Below are 27,550 nucleotides of genomic sequence, written 5' to 3' on the forward strand. Positions count from 1 at the left end.
TCAAATCCTAAAATGAGGTAGATCACTGGCTTGAAAGATTTGGATTATTGCCATTTTACAAATGGAGCAAAAGAAACCAAAAAAAAAAAAAAAAAGACTTAGGCATGATTACATAGTAACTTAGTGGCAGAACTGGAAAGTGGAGCTTAGGGTTTATGCACTGAGGTCCACAAATCTAATGAGCTCAATTTCCAGTAAGCAGACTGTAGGTCTGAAGTTATGGACTAGAACTGTATTATTGAATTTGGTGTGAACTAAAATTCATTTCATTCAAATGAGAACTATTAGTTGCTCAAAAATAATAGTGGAATATAATTTCCTATTTGACTTTACTCCAAATCTATATCTGATGGCTTGGTAATGATAAAAAATTAAAGTGGGCAGGAATAGTAATTAGGCTATGAGGACAGAACCAGTAATAGGTAGGAATTATAGGCCACTGTCTTGGGCTATGAAGTCATCCATACTAATCTTCCTAACAGTTTTGTGGCCATCATGTTGTGCTGAATATCAAGTATTAACTGACTTAGTTTGTGAGTTGTAAAATGTCTGTAGGAAACAAAGTGTTTTTTGCTTTTCCCTGAAGTGATGCTAAAGCACATTCCCCAAAGATTCTCATTTTAAATGATCATCATTTAAAGAAATCTTTTCCTCTGAGAATAAAATTTAGAACATTCTACTCTGGACTGAGAGTTTGGGTGGCTTTTTGCATCCAGTCTCATGGTCATGGAAAATTTTGAACTTTCCCCTCTCCTCATAATGGGAGTCAGGGGGAGCCCAGATAAGGTGCTCACCTTGGAAATGCATGAGAAGGTTTGTGTAGTGGAGGACAAGGTAGGAGTGAGTATTCACTAAAGCCATTTAATTTGCTCCTTCAGAAGGTAAATCCAAAGGATGTGAAAAGATCTAGAAATGGAAGACAAAGCCTAGGGTAGAATGGAGACAATATAAATTCAGGTAGGGGGGCGCCTGGGTGGCTCAGTCGGTTAGGCGGCTGCCTTCGGCTCAGGTCATGATCCCAGGGTCCTGGGATCAAGCCCTGCGTCAGGCTCCCTGCTCAGTGGAGAGTCTGCTTCTCCCTCTCCCTCTGCCTGCCTCTCTGCCTACTTGTGCTCTCTCTCTCTGTCAAATAAATAAATAAAATCTTAAAAAAAAAAAATTCAGGTAGGCATGGAGCAGGGAGGGGTCAGTTTTTATATTTATTGATTTTTAAGCGTGTGGTTTACTAGTTTTGGAGAGCAGGTGTGAACATAAGCTTTGTGTATGTGCAATATTCTTGTTTCCTTTTGCTGAGAGTCCCTGGCATAGGGTAGGATTAAACTCAGTAATGGTTAGTGGGTATGAATCAACAAAGGAGCAGATCTCAAGAAACAATTCAGTTAAAGAGCTTTCTTAACTAACCAATAATTGCATGATAAGATAGGGCATGTTTCAGCCAATGCATACAAACAAACACATTATGTGAAAAATATGCTATCTCCATAATACATGCTTGCTTCCCCTGAAGTAATAATTCCAGGAGAAAGAAAGTACTTTGCAGTTATTTGGGTTGTTATCAGGTTCCTTCCTCTCTGCTCCTGAAAATACTTTTCTTTTTCCCATATGAATACTTACAGACTTTGTAGATACAATGACCTAGAATATGTATTCTCCATGGATAGAATAAATAGGTAGCTAAAGTACCTTGCAGTGGAAGAGGACCAAAATGGATCATGCATAAGCCAGTGTTCATTTTATTCCAAGGAGGGTGTTGGGTAAATGAGTCTGGTTCGGGGCCAGATGTCATTTGACAAGCTGAGGTTGTGTTGACAGAGACTGGCTGAGTCACCTCAGGAAGGATGTGTTTACTAATATCGTCGCTCTTTCTGGGGGTGGTCCTTCTCATCATTTGCCAGCGTCGAGCGGGCCAGCATCTCGCACAAAGTGGTCGAGGTTACAGATGCTTCTTGCATGAAAGCTTTAAGCTAACTACTTTTCTAGAGAAGCTTTTCCAGCTCCAGCTGGGATTACAGAAGCCATTCGGCCAATGAACATGGACTAGACCAGCTGTTCTGTCTATAACACGCTGAGGCCCTTCCACTTGTCTGAAGCCTGGTATGATTTGTCAGCCCAGGTGCTGCAGGTGGAAAGCTATTAAATTTTCATTTATGCTGCATTTCACCCGAGGCACGGAGCTGCAAAGGATAACACTCTTAAATGATGGGATTCAAAGGAAGTTCACATCCTACGGAGAGAAGCAGAAACATGTAGGCGATGACCCTGCTTGTTCATCAGGTCTCCTTGGTTTCTGAACCCACTCAGTTCCTTGTCCTCCCCTCCCCCTCCAGATGCTCCTGTGCCAAATTCATTAACGGATTAACCCTCCACGTTTCTCATGTCTAAGTAATGATCAGTGGTCTCACTGGTGAGCTGCTGACCTTGGGCTTGTTTTGATTTTGCTAGCTTACTGCAGTAAGTTTATCCTTCAAGGCAGGCCTGAAATTATCATTTTTTTGATGTGATGTGAAGAAAACTGATTAGAAATGGTTTAAAAGACTAAACCACCATGCAAGCGGATGATTTTTTTTTTTCACCCAGAGACGCAGGTGGGATAAATACTTCCCGGTGGGGCTTGGCAGGTTCAACGTGAGTGGGAATGGGAGACAAATATGGAGATCCTTTCGCCTTCCTGCTAGAGGCTGAGGGGAGGAGGACATCTTTCAAGTCCTTTTAATTTAAGAAATGATTTCATCCTTGCATCTGAATCTGTCTGAAGTTAAGTCCAGGTTAAATGGAATGTAACAGAACCCATCGGGGTCCTGATGTTATGGAGGGACTTCTGTACCTGCCTAGCGAGATGCCTGAATGAGGCGGGTCTTTGCATCTATTCTATTTCCACTGGAAAGGATGTTAAGGTAGGAGCTTTGTATCTTAGGGGACCCGTGACATGTCAGTGCATCTTGCAGTGGTAGTCCTTCTCCCCCACTGTTTTCCCCCTACCTCCCCACCTCCTTCTCAGAAGAAGGCAGAAGTTCCCTAACCTCCTTTACCTTTGATTTTTATTTATTTAAAGATTTTATTTATTTATTTGACACAGAGAGAGAGAGATCACAAGGAGGGGGCACAGGGAGAGGGAGAAGCAGGCTCCCAGCCAAGCAAGGAGCCCGATGCGGGGCTCGATCCTAGGAGCCCAGTATCATGACCTGAGCCCAAGGCAGACGCTTAACTGACTGAGCCACCCAGGCGCCCCTACCTTTGATTTTTAAAACGCTTCCCATGTGTTTCCCATGTGTGAAGGCCAGGCATGCAGCCTTCATTACCTCTTTTCTTTTTTTAAGATTTTATTTATTTATTTGAGACAGAGAGAAAGAGAGAGCACATGAGAGGGGGGAGGGTCAGAGGAGAAGCAGACTCCCTGCTGAGCAGGGAGCCCCATGCGGGACTCGATCCAGGGACTCCAGGATCATGACCTGAGCGAAAGGCAGTCGCTTAACCAACTGAGCCACCCAGGCGCCCCCATTACCTCTTTTAATATCCCCACAAGCAGCAGAGGTAAGCGTCATCAGCACCATTGTTACAGACAGAAAACTGAGGTGTAGAGGGGCAAAGAAACTCAGGGAGGCCCTGTAAGTAGTGAGTGATAGAAACCCATGAGATTCAGGTGAGTGTCTTATTACAAAAGCCTCCCCATCCCCCATTTGACTGATCTGCATTAACCCTAATTCCAGGTTTTCTTTAAAGAAGTTTCACTCATATGTGGAACACAAGGAATAGTGCAGAGGACCACAGGGGAAGGGAGGGAAAACTGAATGGGAAGAAATCAGAGAGGGAGACAAACCATGAGAGACTCTGGACTCAGGGAACCAAACTGACGGTTACAGAAGGCAGGGGGGTGGGGGGATGGGGTAGCTGGGTGATGGGTATTAAGGAGGGCACGTGTTGTATTGAGAACTGAGTGTTACATGCAACTAATGAATGTTGAACACTTCATCAAAAACTAATGATGTACTATATGTTGGCTAACTGAATATAATAATAATAAATAAAAGAAGTTTGGTGAAAGAGAGACCCAGTCCTTGACTTGGGCTGAAAAGGAATTGCACACACCGGAATCTCAAAATGCTTTTAGACGAATGAAATGAGAAACTGTGAGAAGTCCCGGTATTCTCAGGGTTTGGAACAGTTACCATCCCCCCACCCCCATCCTCTGTCCATTTTATCAAGTAGGAGTTGATGACATTTCAATAAAAATAAGACCACTGCAACATAAAGCAGGGTCATCTTTGGAGATCTGACAGTCATGCATGTTTTACTCCCCTTCATTGCTAGGTCATCAGGGCAAATAGAGATCTGATTACAAAACGTGGTTTCATTCTTCTCCATATTCTAGACAGTGCGTTAAGTTGTAGTGACCTCTACTCAAAAGAAACGTGGTTGGCGAGTCACAGGCAATGTGGGCAATTACTCACCCAGGAAGACCTGCTTCTACGGATTAATAGACATGTTTGGATAAAACCACCTAGCAGTTATGTAGGAGGGCTCGGAAAGGTTGAATGGCGAGAAATAATAGCTGGGTGAGTCTTGTGGGGTGTTCTAAAGTCAGTCATCATGCAGGTCAGGGTTTGTCTAAACTCCAAACACGGAAAGGGCTGTCATTAGGAAATGGAATGTGGCTTTTAGGATGTGAATACTGAGCACCTGGAGACCAAGAAGAGTTTCAATTTAAAGAGGAAGAACACATAGGTCGATTACCTATTGCTCACCTGGACAGGTCTTTGTCTCTGATGCTTGGCATGTCTTTGGACACCGTCCATCTTTCTGGTGTGTGCTTTAGGCACGTGGGCAGGTGGTTGGGTCCTTAAGGGGGGCTGCTTGCTGATGGAGCTGACTGGCAGCTCCTTGTGAGTCTTCTTGCTCTTCTCCCCCACCTCCCCCATGAGGGGTCATGACTCTGTCTTCTTCCTTCACTGCTAACCTCAGGCACAGCGGGGCCTTGTATACAATGATGAATATAACGTGGGAGCTGTGCATCTGGTCTTGAAGCTGATTGTTCCAAGGGTCGAAAATGTATATACTTACACCTTGTCAAAAGCTTAATTGGCACAATGGCTCCTTGAAAATTCTTCACATTTGTCACTAAAAACATTTTGAGCCTTTTCCATCTTGTTTTGTTGGGATTTTCTTTTATGTGTCGTGAATTTGTTATTCTCCATTCCTTCAGGTATCAAATTTGATATGTCCTTTATTCATTGTCAGTGTTAAATTGCTCACTAACCGTTGATATTTAAGTTCCTGTGTAATGGTGGGGCTGGCCATGCCCAGCAAGCGTGAGGGTCTCAGAGCCCCGTGAAACAGGGTACATGAAAAATTCAGCCAGAATTTTTGCTTCTTTAGAAGACGTGAGGCCAGAACTTCCAAGGGACTAAAACTTGTAAAATCATTGCTGTCCCAAACTACAAGATTGTTTAAGCATCCATGAGGCATTTTGTTGACATTTCTGAAGGAGATCCTTTAGTTTCTCTGGTATTACATTGAGTATCTGACAACCAATCCCTAGTGCCTATGCATTTGTCCTATTAGGAATATGAAGATGTCATTTTGACATACTGCCCAGTTGACTTTATCTTTCCTGTTACAATAGGTAGTCTGGTGTCCATTTTAAGTGGCATGGCACATACTGTTCGAGAATCATCAGGCTCACCGAGATCCTTTTGGCTTGAAATGTTTTCACTGATTCCACTCACCTCATTGTGCCCACCCTTCCCTTCTAAGCTTACTTTCTTATTTCCATTGATTTCCCTCTTAACATCAGAGGCTCCATGATCAGTCCTGTCAGAGCAGGTGTACTCAGAGTTCACCTTGATGCATCACAGAGTTATGTCTACCAACAGAAGTGGGAAGATACTATGAAAAGGAAATATGTGAAGTGCATCTGTCTGGCAATCATGAGACTAACTTGGCATATGGGCCAATATGCATTCATGAGTCTCATAGTTTTGTCTTTAAAGAAAATTTTTTAAAGATTTTATTTATTCATCTGAGACAGAGAGAGAGAGCGCGCGCATGAGCAGGGGGAGAGGCAGAGGGAGAGGGAGAAGCAGGCTCCCCGCTGAGCTGGGAGCCTGACTCACGCTCGATCCCAGGACCCGGAGATCATGACCTGAGCTGAAGGCAGACGCTTAACCATCTGAGCCACCCAGGCGCCCCAAGAAATATTTTAAAAATTGTGGTAAAATTGACATGACATAGTTTACAGTTTTAACCATTTTATAAAGAGTCATGTAGTTCAGTGGTTTTAACATTGTTGTACAACTATCACCACAATCTCTCTTCCCATCTTTTTTCATCTTGTACAATAGAAACTCTGTTCTCATTAAACACTAGCTCCTCTTTTCCTCCCTCTCACCAGTCCTTGGCAACTACCATTCTACTTTCTGTCCCTATGAATTTGACTGCTTTAGGTATCTCCTCTAAGTGGAATCCTACAATATTAGTTCTTTAGAGACCGTCTTATTTTGTTTAATGTTTTCCAGATTCATCCATAACATGTTTCAGAATTTTCTTCCTTGTTAAGGCTGCATAATAGTCCCTGGTATGTATATACCACGTTGTGTTTAGCCATTCATCATTGACGGACACTTGATTGCTTCTACCTTTTGACTGTTGTGAACAGTGCTGCCTATGAACATGGGTGGACAGATACATTTTCAAGTCTTTGCTTTCAATTCTTTTAGGGGTATATCCCAAACCTAAAGTATTGAATCATATGGTAATATTATTTTTAATTTTCATACCGTTTTCCTCTATGGCTGTACCATTTCACATTCCCACCAGCAGGGCACAAGAGTTCCAATTTCTCCACATCTTCACCAACACTTATTTTCTGGTTTTTTTTTTTTTTTTTTTTTAATAACAGCCATTCTGATAGATATAAAACAGTATCTTGTGGTTTTGACTTGCATTTCTCCAATAATTAATGATATTGAGCCTTTTTCATGTGTTTATTTACTATTGGTGTATTTTCTTTGGAGAAATGCCTGTTCAAGCCCTTCACCCTTTTTTAAATTGGGCTTTTGTGGTTGTTGTTGACTTAAGGAGTTCTTTATATATGCTGGATATTAACCACTTCTCAGATGTATAATTTGCATATATTTTTTCATCCATTCCACAGGTTGCCTTTTCACTCTGTTGATAGTGTCCTTTGATGCACAAAAGTCTTTAATTTAGCTATAGTCCAACTGATCTATTTTTTGATGACTCTGCAGTCTTTGTCTTTTTATTGTAAATTTCCTCACAGTCTTCTTATCCTGATGGAATAATGTTGGTTACTTTATTCTGTCCTCAAGTTTCATGTTATAGACCTTTAATTAACCTCCCTGCTAAATATGCTTTTCAATCCCACAAACACTGAAGTCCAGCCTGGAACATTCCTCCATATGGAGGGTCAGCAAACAGGCTGTGAGGCTAAGGGGCCCTATATCTCCATGCTGATGTTTACTATGCTTTCCCCCAAATTGGAGGTCTGTTCTAAGCAATAGCATTTTATTTGGTTTGCTTGTTAGCCTCAGAATTCCATCCTCTTTTCTACCGATCTCTTCACTTTTCGTTGGTGTTTATATTTTCTATTTGTGCATTTAGTTTTATCTCTGCTGGTGTCATCTGAAAAATTAACAAACATTCTAGCTACCCTTATCTAGGTCAGATTTTTTTTTTAATTTCCTTCTTTAAAGCAGCTGAACCCCTTTTTCAAACAAAGCGGAAGTGGATTCTCAGCACAGTTGAGAAAAGCAGCATTGCTCTGTTTGGAGAAGGGGATAAAGAGTTTTGGTTTGATGCTTTGCATCCTCTAGCTCCTGAGGCTTTTCCCTGATCCTAGATGGAAGCTTTGTGGAGTCCACTCAGGAAAGCCTGCTGATGGAACAGGAAATAGAACATGATCATTCACTCCCCTTTTCCCCAATCCTGCTTACGTCAAAGCAATTCAGCTTTTGTACATTAACTGTACTTAGGAGTTCATGCAACATTCAATTTAAACAACAGAGTTCTCTGTATGAAATGGCTGTTCAAAGATTCCCAATCCATCTTCCTGGCCAAATGATAACCCACGTGGAGCTGAGGACTTGTAACCATGACACACCTCTTGTGGAAACTGACCCAGTTTATTGATGACCACTTCTCATAGGAAAGATTCCAAAGCCCCAGAAGAGTGACCTGTTAAGTAGGGTAGCTACTGAGACACAGGAAACTTAATTTTGCTCCACAGAAATTGTAAACTAGAAGGAAACTCAGAGATCACTAGCCCAGAGGCTGCAAATGGTGTGTTTGGGTTGCATGGCATTTAAAAAAATGTTTTTTTAAGATTTTATTTATTTATTTGAGAGAGACACAGATAGAGATAATGAGAGAGAACACGAGCAGGGAGGAGAGGGAGAAGCAGGCTTCCTGCTGAGCTGGGAGCCTGACGTGGGGCTTGATCCCAGGACCCTGGGATCATGACCTGAGCCAAAGGCAGACACTTACCGATTGAGCCACCTAGGTGCTCCAACATTTTAAAAATTAATTGCAAACATTAAAACATCAGAAATGTTTGTATAAAAATCCTGATTCTAGCTTCTCTTGGAAAAAAAAAAAGTAATATCTGGCAACACTGGGTCCATAGTTCTATATAACAGGTGATGAACAACCAAGAGGGCTTTAAAAAATCCCAGTGTCGGGCTGCCTGGGTGGCTCAGCTGGTTGATATCGGGCTCAGGTCGTGATCTCGGGGTCCAGTGATCAAGCCCTGCATTGGGCTCCCTGCTCAGGGGGAAGTCTGCTTCTTCCTCTCCCTCTGCCCTTCCCCCCCACTCTTTAAAAGAAAGATTTTATTTATTTATTTGACAGAGAGATAGCACAAGTAGGCAGAGGAGAAGGGAGAAGCAGAGTCCCCGCTGAGCAGGGAGCCTGATGTGGGACTTGATCCCAGGACCCTGGGATCATGACCTGAGCCGAAGGCAGACACTTAACCGACTGAGCTACCCAAGCACCCTCAAATAAATAAACAAAGTCTTTTAAAAAAAAATCCCAGTGTCCACTCTTCACCTCAGACAAATTAAATGATATTCTCTGAGGTTAGTACCTGGACATGAGTATATGTTTAAAAAATTGTGATAAAAAACACATGGCATTAAGTTTACTCATTGTTGAGTGTACAGTTCACTGATGTTAAATATATCAATTTGTCATGCAACAGATCCTTAGAACTTTTTCATTTTCCAAAACTGAAACTCTGTACACATGTGATAGGATTTCCTTTTCTTTTTTAAGGCTGTGTAAGATTTTATTGTATGTAAATACTGCACCTGTTTATCCATTCCTCTGCCAATGGATATTCAGTGGGATGCTTCCATTCACGGTTATTGTGAATAATGCTACTATGAACATGGGTGTGTACGTATCTCTTTGTGATCCTGCCTTGAATTCTTTCAGATATCATAAGGTAATTTTATTTTTAGTTTTTTTGAGGACCCTCCACAGTGTTTTCCATAATGGTTCACCATTTTATATTCCCATGAAGAGTGCAGGAGCAGTCCAGGTTCTCCGTGTCTTTGCCAACATTTGCTGTTTTCTGTTCTTCTGCTTGTGGCCATCCCAGTGGGTATGAAATAATATTTCAGTGTAGTCTTGATTTGCATTTCTCTTATGGTTGGGGATGTTGAACATCTTTTCATATACTTGTTGGCCATTTGTATATCTTTTTTGGAGAATTGTTTATCCAATTCCTTTGTCCATTTTTTAGTTATTTGTTTCTTTGTTGTTGAGTTATAGAAGTTGTCTTTTGTTATATAGAAATTTTTAAGTTTGATGTAGTTTTAATTTGTTTTTGTGTGTTGTCTGTATTTCTGGTGCCACATTGAAGAATTGTCAATTTCACTACCCTAAAAAAAAAAGACCTAACTTTTGTTGATTTTCTTTCTTCTGTTTTCTAGTTTTCTATTTTGTTCATTTCTGCTCTAATCTTTCTTATTTCTTTCCTTCTGCTCATTTTTGGCTTGATTTCTCCTACTTTTTCTAGTTCCTTGAGGTATAAAGTTAGGTTGCTTGAGAATTTTTTCTTTTTTTAATGTGAATGTTTACTGCTCTATACTTCCCTCTTAGTACTGCTTTTACTGTATTACATAAGTTTTGGTATGTTGTGTTTTTGCATTTGTCTCCAGATATTCTCTAAATTCTCTTGTGATTTCTTCTTTGATCTATTCATTGTTTAAGAGTGGGTTGTTCAATTTCTATCTATTTTTGAATTTTCCTGTGTATCTTCTACTTTAGATTTCTACTTTTGTTCCATTCTGGTGAGAGACGGTACTTTGTATGGCTTCAGATTTCTTAAATTTGTTAAAACTTGTCTTGTGACCTACAATGTGGTTCATCCTGAAGAAAGTTGCATGAGTACTTGATAAAATTGGGTATTTGACTATTGTTGGGTGGGGTGTTCAAGTGTTCTCATTCCTTACTGATCTACTGTCTGGGAGTTCTGTCTGTAGCTGAAAATGAAGTATTCAAGTCTTCTACTATTATTGTGTTGCCATCCATTTTTCCCTTCTGTTCTGTCAGTTTTTGCTTCATATATTTCTTTTCTCCCTTCATCCCTCCCCCTCTTATCCCTCCTCCCTCCCTTCTAGAAAGAGGGGTGGAACACTCCAAGAGCACTGTTTTTTAGCTCTTTGGTAGAGCTGCATTAAGAGGCTGAAGCAATAAATGTCTTCCCAATTTAGATGATGTTTTGAAAGTGGACTCAGCCTCTTTGAACCATCCTCTTTGAATAGTACATGGAAGGTGGGATCCCTGCTGTGTCAAGTCATGCTCTAGCATCACTAATTTTCTGATTTTAAAGATTTGTTTATTGGTATCAGGGAGACAGCAGGCAGATCATGCACTGGTAGTGGTCCATGTCAATTCATTAGGAAAATTTGTTGAGCCAATATTTATTTTTCCTGGCTAGCTCAAAAGCCTTCTGTAACAAAAGACCAGAGACCCCTCAGACAAACATATGAAAGTTGGTTTCATTATAAGACTACAAATTATAAGAATGAGAAAGATATCTGAGTTCTAAAACATCTTTAAGGTCCAGCTACTCTTCATGGTCAAGTTGGCATGGCTGATTTTCTCAGAAAAGGATAAAAGGGAGAGGTATAGTGTATGAGTTATAGGATTCCTCAAGACTTATCTGGTACCCATTCGTGTGGAAGCAAGTCAGATGTTTTTAGCATTTAACAAAATTGTGTCAGTTTCTTCTTTATTTTAATGTTGTTTAAAAACTTGTTTTAGCCTCTATGTTGCATTATCGAGACATTGCATAATCATCTCCCTTTGCAAAAAACTATGTCTTTTAAAGCCCTTTGATATGTTTTTTTTTATAACAGATGAAATGTAAAATTAACTGGGATATGAGAGATAGTTGATGATTAAGAAGAAAAAGTGCCATTACCATAATTTATCATTTTATTTAGTGTGATTATTTATTATACAAAAATGAATATGACCTTGAGATTTAGGGTTAACTATGCATGGTAACTTCAAAATTATTACAAATTCAGCAAATTATCTAATTTAGTAAATTGAATCAGTTAATAGAATGATTTCTTAGTCATTCTTATAAAAATTAAAGTTGGGTATTATATCTGAAAATAGAAAATCTTTTTATGGTATCTATACACATGTATCCTGGAGTGATGGTGTGGGTTGTAGAAACCCTGCCAAAAAGGGCCATATTTTGTACACTTTTAAATGAACTTTTGTGGCATTATGTACTTGTGTAATTTAAAATCAAGTCAGGTTTGGGTATCTGGATATATATCTGTGAAAAATACACTTTTTCATGTGAGATTTCATAATTACCATTCAATGAATTTATTTCCTTCAATGCTCAATTTTGCATGTATATTTGTCTTCATATATCTGCTTCACAATCTTAAAAATCTAGTCGCCTCCTAGGTGTTAGGTTTGAATATTCTGTATACTATGGGTTGCTTTAAAGTAGTTTTAGCAATAAAAGGGATATTTTGAGTTTTCATTCAGTGCCTTCACATCTTCCCCATAATAAGTACTCCTAAAAATTTCTCCTCTACCTATTCTGAAACTGGGCTTTCCACCCCACTAAATAGTAAGCAAGAAGATTGATAAAGCAGGTTTTAAGGTATCATTTTCCTTTACCTTAGCTTTGGCCCACGCTATTCTCTCAACGCTGATTATCGTTCAGGAATTTGTTAATGGGTGTGTTTTGATTTTTCTCTAGCTTTCTTTTGCTACTCTCTTTGCCATCTTCCTGTAGCCATTGTCATGCTGCAAGTTCTTCAGGAGCAATGAAATTGTTTCTTCTGCCTACCTTGCTCACAGCTGATTCTGTCCTAATGAGCCGTCAGGACATGTTCGGTGTGGTGCTCTTGTGTTCCCGCTGTGCCCAGCTCTGTGACTTGATGTTCTTGCTCTTCGAGGGGTCGGTTCAGTAGGGCCTGCTGACCATGCAGGTGATGCTATTTAAATACTGAGAGTGAGGGAGTTTCTTACTATGTCATTTTATGCCTTTGGGGCACCTGAGCTCCAGGGAGAACTTTATCCCAATGGGTCAATACTTGTTTATGAGATTATGGTGATTATGATACTAAGTAATATAAATTAGCAAAAAATTAGTCTACTATCCTCTCCTCCCCTGCCTGTTCCCCCAACCCAGTGGGGCTTGGCCCATGACAGGGCTGCACCAGAATCTGCCTTTTCCTCAGACCCATCTTCTGGACACCAGGGCAGTTCTGGATGGGCCCATAGTCACTCTTGATCAATGGTTCTTAAACTTTTTAGGGTTATGGGTCCCAGTGAGAATCTGAAGAAAGGCATGGACTCTCTCTAGGGGAAGTAAACTTAAGCACATAGAACATTTTAGAAATAATTACAGTGTCTTTACTGATGTCCCTGAAGTTCATCTTAGGGTCCTCTAAGGACCTTTGTTGTTTGATTACTATACTGAGCATTATGGGAGGCCTGGGTCATCTTAATTGATGCCGATCATGATCTAATGAGACAGGTTCTGTGTTATACTCATTCTTTAAGATGAGGAGATGGAGTCATAAAATTCAATAGGTAGGTGACACAGAAAAGGAGAGGAGCCTAGAACTTGGGACTAGCACCTGGGCAGTCCCATGCAGGGCTGGAAACCCTTGGACTCCAGTTTGAGAACCCTTGCCTTTGGAGAATTTGACTTAGTTCTAGGCTGAATTCTAACCTGAAGAAGCATCAGGAATTTTGGACAATTATGAGGGTTCTGAGTTACCAAGGGATTTAAGGGTGTGGTTCATAGATCATGACATCACTGGACAGTTTGTAGAAATGCAAAGTGTGGGATGCCCTGGTGGCTCAGTCGGTTAAGCAGCAGCCTTCGGCTCAGGTCATGGTCTTGGGGTTCTGGGATCAAGCCCCGCATTGGGCTCCCTCCTCAGCAGGGACTCTGCTCCTCCCTCTCCCCTTACCCCTCCCCCCACTCATGCTCTATCTCTCTCAAATAAATAAATAAAATCTTAAAAAAAAAAAAAAAAGAAATGCAAAATGTCACATCTCACCCAAGAACTATAGAACTTTAATAAGATCCTCTAAGAGGGGAATTGTATGCACATTAAGTTTTGAGAAACATTGGCTTAGATGACTCAGCATCAGCAACTTTGACACCCTATGAAACCCTTTGGAGCTTAAAATGAAATTTTTGGTACTTTGGTAATAGAGCTGATGGTTCGTAGCTATATGGCTGCTGCTGATGGTGGTGGTGGGGAGAAGGTGATACAGAGAGAAAAGTGAAGTCAGCACCAGATGAATACATATGAGAACGATGTATTGGCACCTAATAGGTCCCCCTGCTCTAATGTAACTGTACAGTCTATGCAGAATGTTCCTTTAAAATGATAGCATTCTAGAATTGAGAAACAGATTTATAAAAACACCATGTTCACTTGTTAGCTGCATGCCTTCCAGCAGCACAGGATGATTCTGAGTAGTATCTAGCTATGGATAGCCATGAAAGTTTCAGAAAGGAGAGCTTTCATCTCTCCTGAATATTTCCTGCCAGGCCCTGTTGCCATGGTAGGTCTTTAAGAACCAGTGGGGATGTGTGACACTTGGTGTGCAGGTGTCCTCTGAGCTGATTGCCTAACTGCATCCATTACTTTCTTTATGACCTGGTTTCTGACCTCCAAATGTTGGCTACTCTCTTAGATCCCCACTTAGGCTTGGTGCCAAGTGCCTTCCTTGGACTGAATTTTCCCTCTTGAATTGTTACCGTCTTCAACTGGGTTTTTGAGAGTAAATCCCTTTCATGTTTTTGAACTGTAGTAAATTGAGCATCCCATGGCTACATGATGGTAAAACCCTAAGCTGGGTCTTTTACCAAGTGGTAGTTCTTTACACTCAGATCCCTCTTTGTGTAGAGAAGACTGTCCTTTGTCATTGAGAGCAGTCATGATGAAATCATTAGGATCACCAAAAAAAAAGAAAAAAAAAGGAGACCTTTAAAATCCTTTTAGGTGCCTTCTGGAATGGAAAAACATTCTTTAGAATAGAAGGATAAAATGATTAAAAGGCCCTCACAGACATGTTTTTTCTTGGAGAACTTGAGACCGGCACAGATTTTGTGTTAATTTAATAGGTTCCAGGATAGATATTGGACTTCGGTGACGATGAGTGAAGAGATTGTTATTTGAATGTTAAGAGAGCTACGTGTGCTTTTCTGTCTCTGAGCGGGGAGCGTGAAATCTATTTAGAGATGTAACCATCAGCCGAAAATGAAGAGTCTCTTAAAACAAGCAAAAAAGGCACTGCTAATAATTTTGATTCCTACACCAAGAGTGCTCTATAAAAGTGGTGCTAAAAATTCCCCTCTTAAAAAAAAAATCTTATTTAATTGTATTTTAAAGGACGGTACAACTTCTTCAAGGGATAAAACTGGAGAGGACAAAATGTTTCAGAACGTTTAATATGGGAATCTATATTTGAGTTAACTAAAATAACCATGCAAGATTGAAATTATAGACATTTATATGATTACCACTGAGGCACATTGGTATGTAACAAGAGAATAGTATCACCCAAGATGCAAGGAAATGCACATCCTTAACTTTAGACAAACATAAAGACCATTTAATATCTGGATGCTACCAGCCCTGAGAGTTTTGCTTTTCCTTTAATTACTCATTTGAAACAAGCTGACTGAAAGAGTAAACAACATGTAAACTCTTCAGCTGGGAGAATATTTCAGTGAGATGTAGATACACATTAATGTGTAGATTAATTTTTTATTAATTAACCATTGTCCAAAAAGTCAGAGCACACAGCTGCTTGCCATAGGAATAGAGGAATTGCTGCAAACCTTGGAAGAAGTGTCACCATGACAACCACTTTGAAAAGATTGTTAAATGGAAACGATTAAATTACAAGTTTACTTATTTTTTTTAAAAGATTTTGTTTATTTATTTAGAGAAAGAGTGTGTGTGGAGGGAGGGGCAAGAGAGAATCCCAAGCCAACAGCACGCTGAGTGTGGAGCCCGACGTGAGGCTCGATCTCACAACCCTGAGATCATGACCTGAGCTGAAATCAAGAGTCAGAGGCTCAACCAACTGAGCCACCCAGGCACCTGACTAATTTACTTATTGTATCTGGGGATGTTTCTTCATTGGGAAATACCTTACATAATTAAACTAAATTGGATTAATTCATTCTCTGCTGTTCCAAAGAAGAGTCAAGCTACTATAGATAATGCTTTCCTAAAATTTAGGGTAATCCAAAGTTGCCTAGGGAGACAAAATGCATCAACTGTGGACTCTTCTGTTTGTCATCTGCTGATGTTTTATGAGTGATCACCAGAATCATTCAGATTTCTGTAAGCAGTATTCTTCCACAAGGGGGAAGAAATCCAGACAGTTGGTTCCAACATTCCTTGGTACTTGTGAAAAATGTAGTAATCAGAAAAGTTGTCAAGGGCTCTAATTACAGCTCCCAGCATGACTCTTTTGCATATGCATATTATTCTCAGTGGTATAATTTGTGAGGAAAGGTTAAAGTAAGTGAATTAGCATTTAGACTATTAAAAGGAAAGAGAAGATGTTGTCAATGAATCAAATAAAGTGTTTATTGAGTTTATTTGCTCTTTTCGCTCATCCTGTAGACTGTAGGCAGCACTCACACCACCAGGCTATCCTTTTTGTTGATCCCCTTAGATCGCTGAGAAGCCTCCATTTACATATTGAAGAATCTGACAAATACTGATTGTGTCTCCGCATGCATTTTGGGGTGCTTTGTCGCAAATACCACAAAAACATTTTTGCTGGTGACATTCTGAAGGGTGACATTCTTTTTTTTTTTTTAAAGTTTTTATTTATTTATTTGACAGAGAGAGACACAGTGAGAGAGGGAACACAAGCAGGGGGAGTAGGAGCGGGAGAGGGAGAAGCAGGCTTCCCACAGAGCAGGGAGCCCGATGCGGGGCTCGATCTCAGGACCCTGGGATCATGACCTGAGCCGAAGGCAGACGCTTAACGACTGAGCCACCCAGGCACCCCTGAAGGGTGACATTCTGAAGGGAAACATAAAACATCACCAAGTCATAGTGATGGAAGGGCAGTAACATTTTAATGGAAGAGAGTCTGAGAAAAGAAGAAATTAGAGAAACGAGGATAAATGGACAGAAAAGGAGTATTTGTTGTTAGTCTTTTTCATCAGGATTTACAGTTTTTAAAAAAATTATTATTTTTTTCTTTTTAAGCTAATATTTGTAAGCACTTCCTGTGCACTTCGTGCAGTATTAAATGCTATGTGTTTTTATTTTATTATTACATTTTAATGTTAAAACCCTGTGAGGAAGCAGTAAAGCTAATAAATAGTGCTTAAATGTATGAGCCCCTAGGGCTTGATTGTCTGGGGTTGGAATCCCTCCTGTGCCACTCACTTGCCCTGTGATCTTGGGCATAGTAACCGTTCTGTACTCATTTCTCCGTTCTGTACTCATTTCTTTGTCTGTAAAGTGGTGAAAATACTGGTATAGATCTCATAAGGTTATGGTGATGATTAGTAAGTTAATATATGTAAGGTATTTAGAACAAAGTCTACACATGGACATGCTTAATCAAGATTGGCACTTGTTATTATTTTTATTGTATTCCAGTTTCAGAGTTGAGGCTCAGAAAAATCAAGGCACGTTCTCAAGATGTCTTAGCTAGTTTCTTACCCAGGTGAATCTACTTGAGAACCCATGCCTTTAATCCACATCCCATAAGGAGATAGAAGACCTAGATTGAGATCTGACAGATATTTTAGACTCCAACATTAAGTGGCTTTTTTTTTTTTTCTTAGTAAGTTACTTAAACTCTCCGGTTTTGCTTAGATTTTTCCCCCAAAGCAGAACCTGTGACAAGGGCTTGAGGAATGGTTCCCCAGGAATACAACTTTTTGTGATGTGTATATTATGTGTTAATTAACAACTGCAACCAAATCCAATTAAGCAGAAGAGGCATGGCGGATTGGAAAGAGTAAAACAGGGAAGGAAGGAGCCAATTCAAAGATACTTTTTATGAAGATGGCTGGCAGCAGCCGGGGGCTCTCTATAACCCTACCTGGGTTATATAGAACGTACCCTGGAATCATCCACCAGGGATGGGGGAAAAGGAGTCTTTATTTACCACTTCCCACCTCCTGTTGATTATAGGTTGCTCCAGGAGCATTGACTCCCTTGCAATTCCAGCTTTGCGCATGACCCAACAGAACTCAGAATCCCAGTGGACAGAAAGCAAGTGAAAGGCATCACAGCCGAGATGTGTCATTTTGTCAAAGGTAATGTCTGTGGCCCAGCTGGTTGGCACAGCTGTTCAAGCAGAGTTGTGTGCCAAGGGATTGTAAAAGGTATCTGCCACACTCCCTTTACTTCAGTGTATAAATGGATTACATAAGATACTTGCTCCATGTTTGCATATGCAAATTTTCTGTCATTAGCCCTGGGCTATTAAGATTAAATGTGACGTGTGTGAAAAGGCTCTGGAAAATATAAATCATGTGGAACATAACATTGTATGTGTTCTATTGAGATCTCCAAATTTGAAGGTCAAACAGTGGTTGAACATTTTTTTTTTTAAACCATCAATATGGGCGACTTTTGAAATCAATGCCTCTGTCATTTTACTATGTAACTGTGTTTGGATTTTAGTAGGGGAAAATAGCCTTGGGAACCCAACAGGGCATGCGTAACTAAGTTCCAAATTGATTGTTGATGTAATCCTCTGGATTGGAAAAGTCCAAACAATGTATCTGCCTAATGTGTAGTCATTTGGTTATTTGTCTTCTTGGAGGCTCTCCCCCTAATATTCTGAGGTAAAAATGAAATAGAGCAGAATAAAAGTTTGTTCTCACTAGTCTAACATCTGAGCCAGTTTGGCACTTCCTATATTTGGTGGAAATCAATCTGTGCTCTACTTTCAGAACTAAAATACAGCTTTGAAATGTTTAATTTTCAGCATTATCTTCCTGCTTCATGTTTGAATCCTTACTCCTTCACTTACTGTGAGATGTTGGTCATATCAGTTAATCTTTCTGGGCTTCAACTTCCTCATTATGAAATTGGGGTAATATTAATATTTAATCCCATGACCTATGATGAGGATGACTGTAATGTGTTTGAAAGAGTTCCTGGAACATAAATGCGTTCAGTATGTGTTGGCCGCTATTATTATTGTTATTAACATTATCTATTTTGACACAGATCTGTAGCTTTATTTTCCTAGTGTGTAAATGTAATGGTTATTTTTATCAATCCAATTTAATGATGAGCTGCTCTAACCTAACATCTTATATGATATATAAAGGCTTTGAGAATCGTCTTGATGTCCTGGCTGAGAGAGAAGTTAAAAATCTTTTGACCCTCTTAGGAGCTCTCTGACATCATGAAAGCCCGTAGCCTTTCTAAAGTTGATTTTCTAAACAGAAAATTGATAGCCCTGTCCATATTTGACTTAGAAGCAATTTAAAAATGTTAAGGATCTTAGAAAGGAATAATGATTTTGATGATAATGCTGTGTATTTATGGAGGTGGTTTCCCTCTCCAAGAGCTCGAAGTGCCTTGTGTTCTTATCCCGTGGACTTCACACGTACCTTACAGGAGCTTTGCATGCATGTAGTATCTCTATCTCATAGACTTATATAAAAGCATGTAAGTATAATCCATTGTAATAAAGAGTCTGGCTCCATTTTTTGATGCTTGACTGCTAACATCTTAAGCTTCACCCCTCCTTCCCCTTCTACCCCGCTTCTGGACAAGCTGATGGGGAAGTCTGGATCTTCCTCCTTTGGTTCTGCCGGGAAGTTCAAACTACAATAAGATTCTGTCTGTGCACGTGAGTCCTAATGTCAGCCTCACCCTCTGACTACCATAAAGACCCAGTCTCCTTTACCTCTCCTGCAAGGCATTTTCAGGCCAGCTCAAGAAACCTACCTTGTTTTCCCCAGAAAGCCTCATTATATAAGTGATAAACCTTTCCATACCTTCTGGCTATGTGTCATCAGTCTTGACATTCCAACCACATTTAGGTGGGTGGGTACGGCAGTCCATTCTATTCCTTCAGAGTGGCTAGAACACACATATTAGCTTGAACTGAAATGAACTAAGGTTTTCCTGTGGAAATGGCTGAGTCCAGGTCTGAGCAGGAAAAATACAAGAGAAGTCTGAGATATTTTTGTTATGCCCTAAAGCGAGGAATTGCTCAAAGACTAATGGGGTCACGTCAAAAGAATAACAGAAGCTAGGATGAAGGGGCTTCCACTTGCCAAAATGGGACAATTTGCGCATTGAAAAGAATAATGATGGTAATGGATTATATCACATTGAATATAAATCTATAATGATACAGAGAGAGAATGGGGGAGAGAGAAGGGGGGAATAAAAGGCAGAAGCTCTTTATAAAAAGTTGTACACTAATAATGTAGAAAAAAGGAGAGGATTTTTAAAAGTCACCATTTTGCAGCCAAATGTAATTCAAGCAAAGATCATAAAATAATACAAAAATTTTTGAATAAAATGTTAGGATATTTGCATGGACTCAACGTATTATCCCCTGGATTATGTGTTTTAATTGCCCAGGAAAATTAACTCCTATAATAGATACATGATACAGTAGGAGATACATAATATCTCCTATGTACTATGTAGCATTTAGGCCAAAATAATGAACCTGAACCTTATGGTGAAGAAGAATTAAATACAGAATGTGGAGCATAATAAAAGGCCACTGTTCTGAATTTTTCAATGTCATGAAAACAGAAACAAAAAGCTGAGTGCCCTTCGAAAAGAGATAAAGGTATTAAAGAGACACAGCCAACTGTAATGTGTGAACCTTGCTTTGATCCTAGATTGCAAAAAGCAAAGCATCTTGAAAGACAGTTTTGGTTAGTTGGGGAAATTTTAATGTGGTTATGTGAGAGTGATGGTGTGGTTATGTAGGACGCTCACTCTGAGCAGATGTGTGATATTTAGGGATGAACTGACATGGTGTCTGTAACTTATTCTCAAATGTTTCAGCAAAAAAGTATATTTATTCTTATGTAAGAGAATAGAAGATTAGCCCAGATACAGAAAGATGGGCAGAAAGGAAGGAAAGGGGGAAGGAAGGAAAGGAGGAAGGGAGGGAGGAAGGGGGAAGGAAGGGAAGGGGGAGGGGGGAAGGGGAAAGGGGGAAAGAAGAGGGGAAGGAAGGGGGAAGGAAGGGAGGAGGGAGGGGGAGGGGGGAAGGAAAGGGGAAGGGAGGGAGGGGGGAAGGGAGGGGGAAGGGAGGGGGGAAGGTAGGAGAAGGGAGGGAGGGATTAAGTGGTAATTAAAAGTGTGACAGAATGTTAATATTTTGATGAATTGAGGTGGATGGTATTTATTCTCTTCTTTCAAATTTTTTGTGGGTTTTAAATTTCTTCAATAAAAAAAATAAGGTTCAAAGCCCAAAGTGAACAGCAAGAGAAACTAAAAGAACTTCAGAGGAGTGCTGAACACTCAAATGCCCGTGTTACATCCCCTGGAAACTTAATAGACTTGAACAGAATGTGGTATTTGTACTTGAAAATTATTCGTAATGTATAAAATAAGTAGCAATTATTATTATGTCCAAAGACCGACTGCAGAGCAGCTCCCGTTCATGCATCACCGTTATCTTCCTCTTCCTCCCGCATCTATTTGAGTCGCTTTGCCCTGAAAGCAGTATAAATATGTGCTCTCTGCCACATCGACAGCTGGCTTGGAAATCAAAAGATTTATGGCCGCTGCAAGTCTCCTTATTGTGGTACCTCGTTAGCAGCAGATTTGATTTGAGAGCATCTTCCTTGAACTGCAAAGGAGCTCTGACTGGTGTGATTGCAGAGCCATGGGCAAGACTCACCTGTGATTAACATCTCTTTGCTCAAATAGGAACGACTCCTCCAGGATGACATTTCTGACTTGTGCGCCTTGTGTTATTACATCTGAAAATAGCAATCATTCCTCATCCTGCTCCTGCGCCCCGAGACAATAATTGGCGTGCTCATTATCTTTTAAGACCCTGGAGGAATGTATCCTATTAAGACTGTGGGCAGAGGAGTACTTACCCAGCTCTCTTTGACTTTGCAATGCCTTTCCACCACTTGTCATGGGGCTGAATCTTTTTTTTTTCCCCATTCTGGGGAAATGTACTTTGTTTTTTTTTCTTTTTAAGATGACAACTGATTTTTCTTTTCCTCTGCGGAGAGGCTCTCCATATGAGGAGGGATTGCCAGTCAGTGGAGTATTAGGAAATCAGGGTAAAACACAATTGTAAGGGAATTCTCCTGCATTGCATACTCCACCCTCTGGCCGCGGGAGATGCGACTTCTACCATCGTACTCCATGTTTGTTCGCCTTTAGAACATAGCAATTGCTTGGTACTTTCTCGTTTGTTTTTTTGTTAACATTCCCTTGATATCCATCTTTATTTTACCACAAATCGTTTTCTCCGTGGCAGAGAGCACAGCTTGCTCGACGTGAAAACAAATACCCATAAGCCGGATAATGGACTCGGTGAATTTAAGGAACGTGATTTGGGGTAAAAGTGAAACTTCCTTATAAAATGATTTTTTGTTTCTGAGAACTGGAAAATTCCTGTGGAATGCATACTTTCAAAACGAAACCAAACTGCCCTCTCAGGATCATAGGAGTGTTTCCCAAGAGCTAAAAGAGAGAGAAGTCTAACATCAGATTCAAATGGCATAGATTTGAATCCTGACTTTGTCACCAGCTATGTGTAGGCTTTGTTCAAACTGCCAGGCTTCTGAACCACAGTTTTGTGAAATAGGTACAGAAATCCTCTCGGGGCGCCTGGGTGGCTCAGTCCTTAAGCGTCTGCCTTTGGCTCAGGTCATGCTCCCAGGGTCCTGGGATCGAGCCCCACATCGGGCTTCCTGCTCTGTGGGAAGCCTGCTTCTCCCTCTCCCACTCCCCCTGCTTGTGTTCCCTCTCTCGCTGTATCTCTCTCTGTCAAATAAATAAATAAAAATCTTAAAAAAAAAAAAAATCCCTGCCACACAGGGATATTGTGAAGGGGTTAAATCATGATGATGTCTATCAATGAGCCTGGAAGTATTAGGCATTCAGTATATGCTGGTTGAATTTGAATCTGTTGAGAATCCCTAATATCCAAATAATTAGCATGGAAAGGAAATTCACACCCCAACAAACTAGCTGAGCAAGTAGTTTTATCTTTGCCTAATAGAAAGTCAAGGGAGATGCCGCTCTTCTCGGTTCAGGGGTTCAACAATACCAGGGTTGGTTGGCTTCTGTGTAGATTGTCTGGTCTTACCTTAATAGTCAACCCAAGGTGTAGGCTACCTCTCCCATCAACAGATCTGTAATCTTGGCAGGGAGTGGAGATTAAGAGTAGTGACTCATATTTGTCCCTTTGATCATGAAAACAGAGATTTTCCAGAAACCCAGGTCAACTTCTGCTTCCACTTCTCTCGCCAGAACTGTCACCTGGTCTGTTCTAGCTTGATGGAAGCTGGAAAAGCAGCGTCTGCTATGGAGTGAAGCAGCGGAGAAGAGGCAGGGAATGGGCTTGGGTGTGCCCGGCACACAGAGTGATCTGAGCAAGTAGGGAGGCAGTGTAAGAGTATGGACTTTAGATGGCCTTGGTCAGCATTGCCGGTCACCACCCGGAGACTTTGAACGGTTTATTTAATGTTTCTGAGCCTCAGCTTCCTCATCTATATTAAAGAGTTAATAATCATCTCTCAGGGTTGCTGTGAAGATTATAATACATATATATAAAATATATATTGTGTATATATAGTGTATACTAATATATAGTATATATATACATGGATAATGGAGATGGTATATAGTAATATAATTTATAGCAATATAATATATAATATATATATTATATATGGATAATGGAGATGATATGTATTTATATATTAATATATATTACAATATATAACAATTTATTATATATTATATAATTTTATATTATAATATAATATATAATCATATATGTATTATAGATTATACATTATACAATATATTATATATCAAACATGTATTATATATTATATAATTTTATATATAATAATATACAATCATATAATATATATTATAAATTACACATATGTTTTATATAATATTAATGTATTATATATATAAAATAATATATATCCTCTCCATTTTCCATTACATTGCAAATCTGTAATACATTACAATTACTGACAAAATTTTAAAATTTAAAAATTTTAAAAATTATATTTCTGTTGTGATAACCACTTGGCAATGATATAATAATGAGTTAACCTTCTATTAGAGATTTGAATGTATTAAAGGTATAAAATTAAACAACAGTATTAGAAGGAGTGGAGAAAAACCTCCTAAGGGAGAGAGAAAATTTGAACATTTTAGGGAAAAGATGGACACAGCTGACAACTGTCATGAGGTAATATTGGAAGGTTCCCATCTGGCTGATGTGCTTTCAACAGGCATCTTTGTGATGGTTCCTTCAAGGGGCGATTTTGAATCTTTGTTAGCAGGTTTGAGAATAGCAACGAATTGTTTAAAAATGGTGATTTGAATTATGTCTTAGTGAGGGTAGTTTAAGTTTGATTGATTGCAGAGAGTGCATATTCTAAGGGGTTGAATTTTCTGAAGAATTAAATGTTTGAAGCTTTTTAATTATAGTGATTGTGAAAGATAATTGAAATAAAAGTATTGATTCTTTTACATCTCCTGAGACAACATGTATCGGTCTTTTGAAACAGTATCTTTCAATAAAAGATAAGGCATGGGTTTTATAACTTTTGGAATAGATATGTTAACACTAAAAATTCCTGCAAACGGGGCCACTTCACCCTTAGCAAATGAGCATTCATTTCAAGCTAACTAGGATTGCCAGGTAAAATACAGGATGCTCAGTCACATTTGAATCTCAGGTAAACAATGGATTCTTTTTTATTACAAGCATGTCCGAAATATTGCATGGGACATGCTTAAATTAAAATAAGGTCTATTTTTTTATTGGAAATTCAAATTTAATTGGGCATCTTATATATTTTTGCCAAATCTGGCCAACCTACCACAGCAGATCTTAAAATCTGCCTAAGTCAGTTACAGGAGCTTGGCTCTCTCCTCCAGACTCTAAAGAGGAAGCAAGACCTTCGATGAGTAGCCCTCAGTTTGTTTTTCCCACTTTTCCACAATAACAAATCAGTCTTCCTTTCTAGGGCTAAGGGGGACAGAGCTGTTGAATACTTCTTGGCTGCGATCAACTCTGTTTTTTGTGAACTTGCTAGGTAGCATGACGACCTGGAGGGTAGGAGGTAGAGGGACACACAGAAGGATCTGCTGCAGAAATTGCACCTGATTTCAAGGCACAAGAGCTGAGTATTGACAAGGACCCACTACAGCCAGAGCTTTGACTTCTCACAATGTGCTGATCCTTTATATATTTATTTCCTTCAGTGTGTAATGGGCATGACGCTGACTTTACAGGATTTAGGTTGATATCAATAAGGTCATTTGTGTGCAATCACACCATAAATACGCATTTTGATTAAGGGTCAGAAGCTAAAACTAGGATCAAACTCGAGAAGTATGTGCAAAATTAGGACTAGTGTTGACATTTAATAATTTTCTAGGAATTTATGTTTTATCTACCTTTAAAAATTTAGTACAGTAGGGGCACCTGGGTGGCTCCACCTGTTAAGCATCTGCCTTCCTGCCTTCGGCTCAGGTCATGATCTCAGGGTCATGGGATTGAGCCCAGCCTTGGGCTCCCTGCTCAGTGGGGAGTCTGCTTCTCCCACTGCCCCCTCCCACTCCTGTTCTCTCTCAAATAAATAAATAAATAAAATCTTTAAAAGAATTAGTAGTGTATCTAACTGTTCATTAATTGCTGGTATTATGATTGCCTGCCTGAAAGAACTGATAGGATCCAGAGAGAAACTATTAAAACTGATATAAGAGTTTAGCAAGGTTGCTGGATACAGCATCAACCTTCAAAAATAGGGAAACATTTCTCTATACCAGCAATAATCAGAAAACTCCAGAAAAGTAATATTCCATTTGTAATTGCAATGAAACTATGAAATATCCAGGAGTTAACGTAACCCAGAATATGGAAGACCTTTATGAAGAAAGTTGCCAAAATGAAATCTTCAAGAAGATAAAATCATGACGTTCGTGTAAATGGAAAATGAACGTGTGTCAAAGATTTTATTATTTATTTTTATTATAATTTTTAAAATTATAATGTATTATTTGTTCAGGAGTACAGGTCTGTGATTCATCAGTCTTATACAATTCACAGCACTCACCATAGTATATACCCTCCCCAATGTCCATCATCCAGCCACCCATCCCTTCCACCCTCCTCCACTCCAGCAACCCTTGGTTTGTTTCCTGAGATTAAGAGTCTCTTATGGTTTATCTCCCCCTCCGGTTTTTTCTTGTTTCATTTTTCCCTCCCTTCCCCTATGATCCTGTCTTGTTTCTCAAATTCCTCATATCAGTGAGATCATATGATACTTGTCTTTCTCTGATTGTGTGTCAAAGATTTTATATTCATTAATTAGGGAACCAGTCATGTCATGGTCAGTCCAAAGAGCACTGAAGAAGCCAGGGATTTATAGGCAAGTTAGTAGAGAAATTCTAAAATAAAATTGTTGAATTGGTTATAAAATAAATGTACCACCCACCTTAAGTCTTTGGAGTTCCCTGTTTCATCAGACACAAAATTGTTTGCATCTACTGGATGAAATTCTAGAAATTAACATGTAACCTCACTAAGTCTGAGACCTTTTATTAACAGTAAACAGTGAGATAAACCAAGTGCATTCCAGAGCAATCCTTTCTTTTTGTGGCCTTCATTCCCCAAGTGATACTGAAAGCATGTTCCACACATCTTTTCAGCCTTATTTCCAAGTTTCACATAAATTTCCTGACACTTTAAAATTTTAGTAAAGGATATAAAAGATGATCTAAATAAATGGGGTGACATTTCATGCTCCTGGATGGGATGAATGCATATTCTTAAGATGTAGATTTCCTTCAACTCACTATATAAATGCAATGCAATTTCAATCCAAATTCCAGTTAAATATTTTGTAGAAACTACTAAACTTGTAGTAAAATTTGTAGAGGTGAATAAAAATCCTTGGCTGTCTATTGCTGAATGAGAAGTGATAAAGATGGAGAACTTGCCTTGTCACATACTACAAGGCCAAAGTGATAAAAGCAATGTGCTATTCGTGTAAGATCAGATAAACAGATAAGTGGAAGGAAATAATACACTCAGAAGAGACTCATGTATCCATGGAAATTTAATCCACTTTAAAGGATTTACCACAAATCAATGAAAACTGTTTAGTTGAAGTTTTTTGGAAAAACTGTCTCACTCTGTGCAGAAAAATTAAATTGGATCCCTACGCAACCCCAAATAAAGAGTGACCTCCAGGTAGATTGAAGATCTAAATTGGAAAGGGAAAAACATAGGGCTGATGGAAGGGACTGTATGAAATAATCCCTATAATTTAGGAATAGCGAAACAGTTCAAAAATTCAAAAAGAAAATAAAGCAGAAGGTTGATAACCATAAGTATGAAAATCAAAGCTTTCCATTCATGAAGACTCCCATGGGCCAGATTAATACATGACTAACTGGGAGGAGACGTTTTCAATATCTAAAACTGGCAAGGGATTAATAATTAGGGAAGAGTTTTGGTAAATTGATAAGCCAGTTACTATAGCAGGAAAACAAAGAATATGAACAACTAATTTACAGCAAAGAAAACTCTCAAAACCAACATGTACCTGAAGCCATGCTGAAGATAATAATCAGAAGGCAGGTTAAATTAACAATATTAGGTTGGCAAAAATTAGAAAGCTGGGTAATGCTGAGTATTGTCAGGGAAACTGGTTCACAGGAAGCTTCCTGGGGGAGTAGATCGGTATACTCACTCTGAACAGTCTGGCATGATGTATACATATTAAGCATATGTATATGTTATGACCTGGCAATTCTCCTGAGAATGTATCAAA

This window comes from Mirounga leonina, unplaced genomic scaffold, assembly GCF_011800145.1.
Source record: "Mirounga leonina isolate KUSES-001 unplaced genomic scaffold, KU_Mleo_1.0 Mir_168, whole genome shotgun sequence".
NCBI classification, from domain to species: Eukaryota; Metazoa; Chordata; class Mammalia; order Carnivora; family Phocidae; genus Mirounga; species Mirounga leonina.